Genomic DNA, 6,000 nt, shown 5'->3' with positions numbered 1-6,000 from the left:
AATTTCCACCCAGCTCTCACGTGCAAATGGTCTGTTCCTCAGAGCATGGATTTTCTGAAAAATGAAGTGAATTGTTCCTGAAAATCAGCAGCTTTGGCTCAGAACAGTCGCCGCTCGCTTCGAGCAAGTTCAGTTTATTTTTCGGAAAATCCATGCTCTGCAGGGCTCTGCGAGATGTTATATCTGTAATAAACATCATTTTACTTTACATACATGATCTAACTCATGAGAAGGAATGAAAATGCAACTGTTTTACCAATCCATTACTACACACACACACACACACACACATATATATATATATATATATATATATATATATATATATATATATATATATACAGTGAGGAAAATAAGTATTTGAACACCCTGGGATTTTGCAAATTCTCCCACTTAGAAATCATGGAGGGGTCTGAAATTTTCATCTTAGGTGCATGTCCACTGTGAGAGACATAATCTAAAAACAAAAAATCCAGAAATCACAATGTATGATTTTTTTTTTATAATTTATTTGTATGTTACTGCTGCAAATAAGTATTTGAACACCTTTGAAAATCAATGTTAATATTTGCTACAGTAGAATTTGTTTGCAATTACAGAGGTCAAACATTTCCTGTAGTTGTTCACCAGGTTTACACACTGCAGCAGGGGTTTTTGTCCACTCCTCCATACAGATTTTCTCTAGATCTTTCAGGTTTGGAGTTTCAGCTCCCTCCAAAGATTTTCTATTGAGTTCAGGTCTGGAGACTGGCCAGGCCACTCCAGGACCTTGAAATGCTTCTTACGGAGCCCCTCCTTAGTTGCCCTGGCTGTGTGTTTGGGGTCATTGTCATGCTGGAAGACCCAGCCATGACCCATCTTCAGTGCTCTTACTGAGGGAAGGAGGTTGCTTGCCAAAATCTCGCAATACATGACCCCATCCATCCTCCCTTCAATACGGTGCAGTCATCGTGTCCCCTTTGCAGACGAGCACCCCCAGAGTATGATGTTTCCACCCTTATGTTTCATGGTTGGGATGGTTTTCTTGGGGTTGTTCTCATCCTCTAAACATGGTAAGTGGAGTTGATTCTAAAAAGCTCTATTTTTGTCTCATCTGACCACATGACCTTCTCCCATGCTTCCTCCAGATCATCCAGATGGTCACTGCTGAACTTCAAATGGGCCTGGACATGTGCTGGCTTGAGCAGGGGGATGTTGCTGCCCTGCAGGATTTTAAACCATGACAGCATCATGTGTTACTAATGTAATCTTTGTGACTGTGGTCCCAGCTCTCTTCAGGTCATTGACCAGGTCCTCCTGTGTAGTTCTGAGCTTTCTCAGTCACTTCCTTTCCCCACAAAGTGAGATCTTGCATGGAATCCCAGACCGAGGGAGATTGACAGTCATCTTATGTTTCTTCCACTTTCTAATAAATAATCATAACAGTTGTTGTCTTCTACCAAGCTGCTTGCCTGTTGTCCTGTAGTCCATCCCAGTCTTGTGCATGTCTACAGTTTTGTCCCTGGTGTCCTTAGACAGCTCTTTGGTCTTGGCTATGGTGGACAGGTTGGAGTGTGATTGATTGAGTGTGTGAACAGGTGTCTTTTATACAGATAACTTCAAACAGGTGCAATTAATACAGGTAAAGAGTACAGAATAAGAGGGCTTTTTTTTTTACTTGTTTTTTATTGGTTTTCACAAATTATGACAAACAATACAAATCACACAGAACAATTGGTCAGTTGTCATCAATATACATTGTCCAATTTTCCCAAAAGTCTTTGTATTTAGCTTCTTGTAACCTTAAAATAAAAGTCTCTCCATAGTGTGAATTTCTTCAACAATGTCCATCCAGTTTTTAACTGTGGGGGGGTTCTTGTTTGTACCATTTGCGTGTGATGGCTTTTTTTGCTGCTGCCAACAAAATTTTAAATAAGTATACATCTTTTTTCTGAATCCCTGCACCCATTACATACCCAAAGTATAATGTCAGCATTGTTCTTGGTATATTGTACCGAAATACCTTTTCAATTTCACTACCAACATCTTCCCAAAATTGGGACAAGTTTTGACACTGCCAGAAGATGTGTGCATGTCCCACATCCTGTTCTCCACACTGTCTCCAGCAGGGTTGGTGCAAGGATAGTGATGCCTTTTTTTTTTTATCTTTGGTGTAATATTTTTCCAACAGTAAATTTTCCAGTTTCTTGAGCTAGTTGTAGTTACCTGAGATTTGCAAATATTATTCCACGTCATTACTTATGTCCTCCTGCAACTCCTTTACCCATTTATCTCTGATATACAGTGTTGATGTTTTCCTATTAACTATCAGTCCTTTATACAACTTTGATATGACTTTACTATTTTTGTTTTTATATGCATCATTTAATATTTGTGTAATTGCATTCATTTCACATGAGAGGTTTGGCTTTACTTCTTTTAAATAATGGTCCCGTACCTGAAGGTACATATAGAAATCTCGAGATTCTAAATCAAATTCTTTCTGTAGTGTTTGAAAGGTTTCAATTTGGCCTTTTTTGAGAAATTTATTTAGAATGTTTAATGCTTTAATTGCTCATTCCTTGAATTTAGAATTCATACTGCCTGGTTTAAAGTTTAAGTCAAAAGCTACCCAGCCAAATACTTTAATTTCTTCCTCTATTTTACATCTCTTTACTAATTTAAACCAAACCTCCAAGGTGAATCTAGTAATAGAGTCCAACTTATTTTCTCTTTCCTTAAACATCATCTTATTTGCAATCATAGCTTGTACATGATCTACATTGCCCATTTCTATTTGTTTCCACTTTGTCATGTAGTTTGAATCGCAGCAGACAATATGTTTGAGCTGTGCTGCATAGAAATATTCTTCTAAATTGGGCAGTGCCAATCCACCCTCATCTTTAGGAATTTGAAGTGTTGAGAATTTAATTCTAGGTTTGGCCCCGTTCCAGATGAATCTAGAAATTTTTTCTGTCCCACTCTACGAATTGATTGCTTGGTATTGGCACTGGCAACGATTGAAATAAGTATAAAATTCTAGGCAGCACATTCATCTTGATCGTTTCAATTCTGGATTGTAAATCTAGCAAAAGAATATTACATCTCACCATGTCTTGGTATATTTGTGTACTTAAAGATCTATAGTTGGTTTCATACAACTTGGTAAGATTATTGGTGATTTGAATTCCCAAGTATTTGATTGACTTTTTATTCCACTTGAATTTATATTGCTGTTTCATATATGGAGAGGGGCTATAATTAATGGGGAGCACTTGAGTTTTATCAATATTCAATTTATAACCTGAAAGGTGACCATAATAGCTTAATAAGTTCATTAGCTTAGGTAAACATTTGTCTGGTTGTTTTAAATATATTAACACATTATCTGCAAACAACCCAATTTTGTTTTCTGTATCTCTAATTTTTATTCCTTCTATTTCTTGCTCTTGTCTAATTGCCTGAGCCAGAGGCTCAATATAAATGGCAAACAGAGTTGGAGACAGGCAACAACCCTGCCTTGCTGATCTTTCTAATGTAATCCAATTTGTGAGGCTACCATTTATCTTAATTCTTGCTTTTGGGTTTTGATATAATGTTTTAACACAGTTGATTGCTTATAAGTTAAGCCCAAACCTTTCTAAACAGAGATAGAGGAATCGCCAACTAACAGAATCGAAGGCCTTTTCCGCATCCAAACTTAAAAGAACAGCACTTTCATTTGTTTTTTGTATTTCTTCTATTATATGTAGAGTCCTTCTGACATTGTCTTGAGTTTGGCGCCCTCTAATGAAGCCTGATTGATCTTCATCTATAATTTCTGAAATGAATGACTGGAATCTGTTTGAAATGATTGATGTGTATATCTTATAATCACAGTTCAAAATTGATATTGGTCTAAAACTTTTACAATGCTCCCTGTCTTTACCCTCCTTATGAATGACAGTAATTACAGCCTCTCTCCATGATGGCGGTAGTGTACCATTCTTCAGAGTTTGATTAAAGGATGCAAGTAACATTGGAAATAGCTCTTTCTTAAAAATTCTATACCATTCAATAGGATATCCATCTGTTCCTGGAGTTTTGTTTGACTTCATTCTTTTTATTTAGTGTTCTAATTCTTTCCCTGTAATCTGTGCACATAATATTGAGTTTTGTTCTTCTCCTATATTTGGGAGGTCTAATGTATTTAAAAATGTTTTAATTGTTTCATCATCTGCTGATTCAGGTTGAGAGTACAGGTTTGAATAATAGTCTTCAAATGCCTTTTCAATGTCCTCTGGTTTATACATTAGTGTTTTGTGTACAGGGTCTCTGATTTTATTTATAGTATTTAGTTGTTGTTTGTTTCTTAATCTCCTGGCGAGAGATTTAGTTAATTTAGAGCCTCCTTCATAGTATGTTTGCTTTAAAAACCTAATTTTCTATTCTACTTCTTATAATATTTTATCTGTTTTCATCCTTGCTTCTTTAACCTTTTTCAGGGACTCCAGATCATTGTTTTTCTTATGTAATTGTTCTGATATTTCCAATTCCTCTGTAGCCATCTGGAATTCCTGAATTCTTTTTTTCTTGTTGTATAGGAGTAAGAAATTAGTTTGCCTCTTATTACTGCTTTCATAGCATCCCACACCATTGTGGGATCTGTCTCTCCATTATCATTTTCTTTCTGATAGGCATTTATTTGATTTTTTTTTTTTATATCCTGCACTAATTGCTGGTTGTTTAGCAAACCAATATTTAACCTCCAGTTTGTGACCTTAGGTTTCCTATTGAGATTCAATGTTAATTTCAAGGAACAATGATCTGATAGATCAGCTGTCCCTATCTGACATTCTACAACTTGAAACCGGTCTTCTATGTTCATAAAAAAGTAATCTATTCTTGTGTGAGATGAGTATGGAGCAGAATAAAATGTATAATCCCTCTCTAAAGGGTGACATTCTCTCCAAACATCCATCACTCCCAATTCAGTTAGGGTTACATTGATGTATCTAGACAAATGTGTTTCACTTTTCTTTTTGGTAGTATTAGAGTCAAGAAAAGTATTTAGGACTACGTTCCAGTCTCCTGCACAGATTAGAATTCCTTCCGTTTCTTGTGTAATATTATCAAAGACAGATTTATAAAAAGATTTATCAGATTCTGGTGGGGCATAAATATTTAGTAAGTTGACCATTTGATCTTCCAATTTTCCCCTGATCAGAATGTATCTTCCATCTTTATCCTTAATTTCCTTTAAACACTCAAATTTTACATGATTAGAAATTAGGATCGCTACCCCTCTTTTACTTCCTCCTTTAAATGAACTATAGAATGTATTTTTAAAACCCATATTTTGTAATTTTTGGTGCTCCTTATCTGACAAGTGGGTTTCCTGTAAGTAAATTATCTCCGCTTTTTCTTTTTTAAACTTTGTAAGAACCTTGCCGCTTTTTATTGGATTATTTAAGCCATTCACATTTAGTGACGTGAACCTTGCAGTATCAGGATGCATTATAACAAAAATAATAATTCTGAAGACAATCTGACCATAACAACACAATGAACTCTAGAACTGTAGAACACAAAAGGGAAAAAAGTCTATCCGGTATCCTGAGGAACCACTAATTGGTCCCAAAGTCCCGTTGGTAGGAGAGGGGTAAAGCCTCCTGAAAAAGAAGGGCCCCTCAGTAGACATAGGTGTTGACTCGAAGAGTCCTCCTTCCAATCTACCCAAGTCCAACATAATTTGTATTTTGCTTCTTGCCAGTTCTTTATCTCCCCCCCCCCCCTTTTTTTTCCCTCCCCAGGAGGCAGATTATTGGATTTTCACTCACTAGTTTCTTTTTTCAGAAAAGTTAAATAAGAGGGGTGTTAATATGAAGAAACGTAAAATAATTCAAATTGAAATATATAATTATGTAAATGTCTCTATGCAACTTTGTTTTTCACCCCTTTGCTTACTCAGTGATAAAATAAGATTAAAAAAAATAAAAAATTAAGAATAAATGATCTGTTATTTATAATCTGTTACCTCCC

The sequence above is a fragment of the Thalassophryne amazonica genome, chromosome 15 (genome assembly GCF_902500255.1).
Source record: "Thalassophryne amazonica chromosome 15, fThaAma1.1, whole genome shotgun sequence".
Taxonomy (NCBI): Eukaryota; Metazoa; Chordata; class Actinopteri; order Batrachoidiformes; family Batrachoididae; genus Thalassophryne; species Thalassophryne amazonica.
This window is presented reverse-complemented; position numbering follows the sequence as displayed.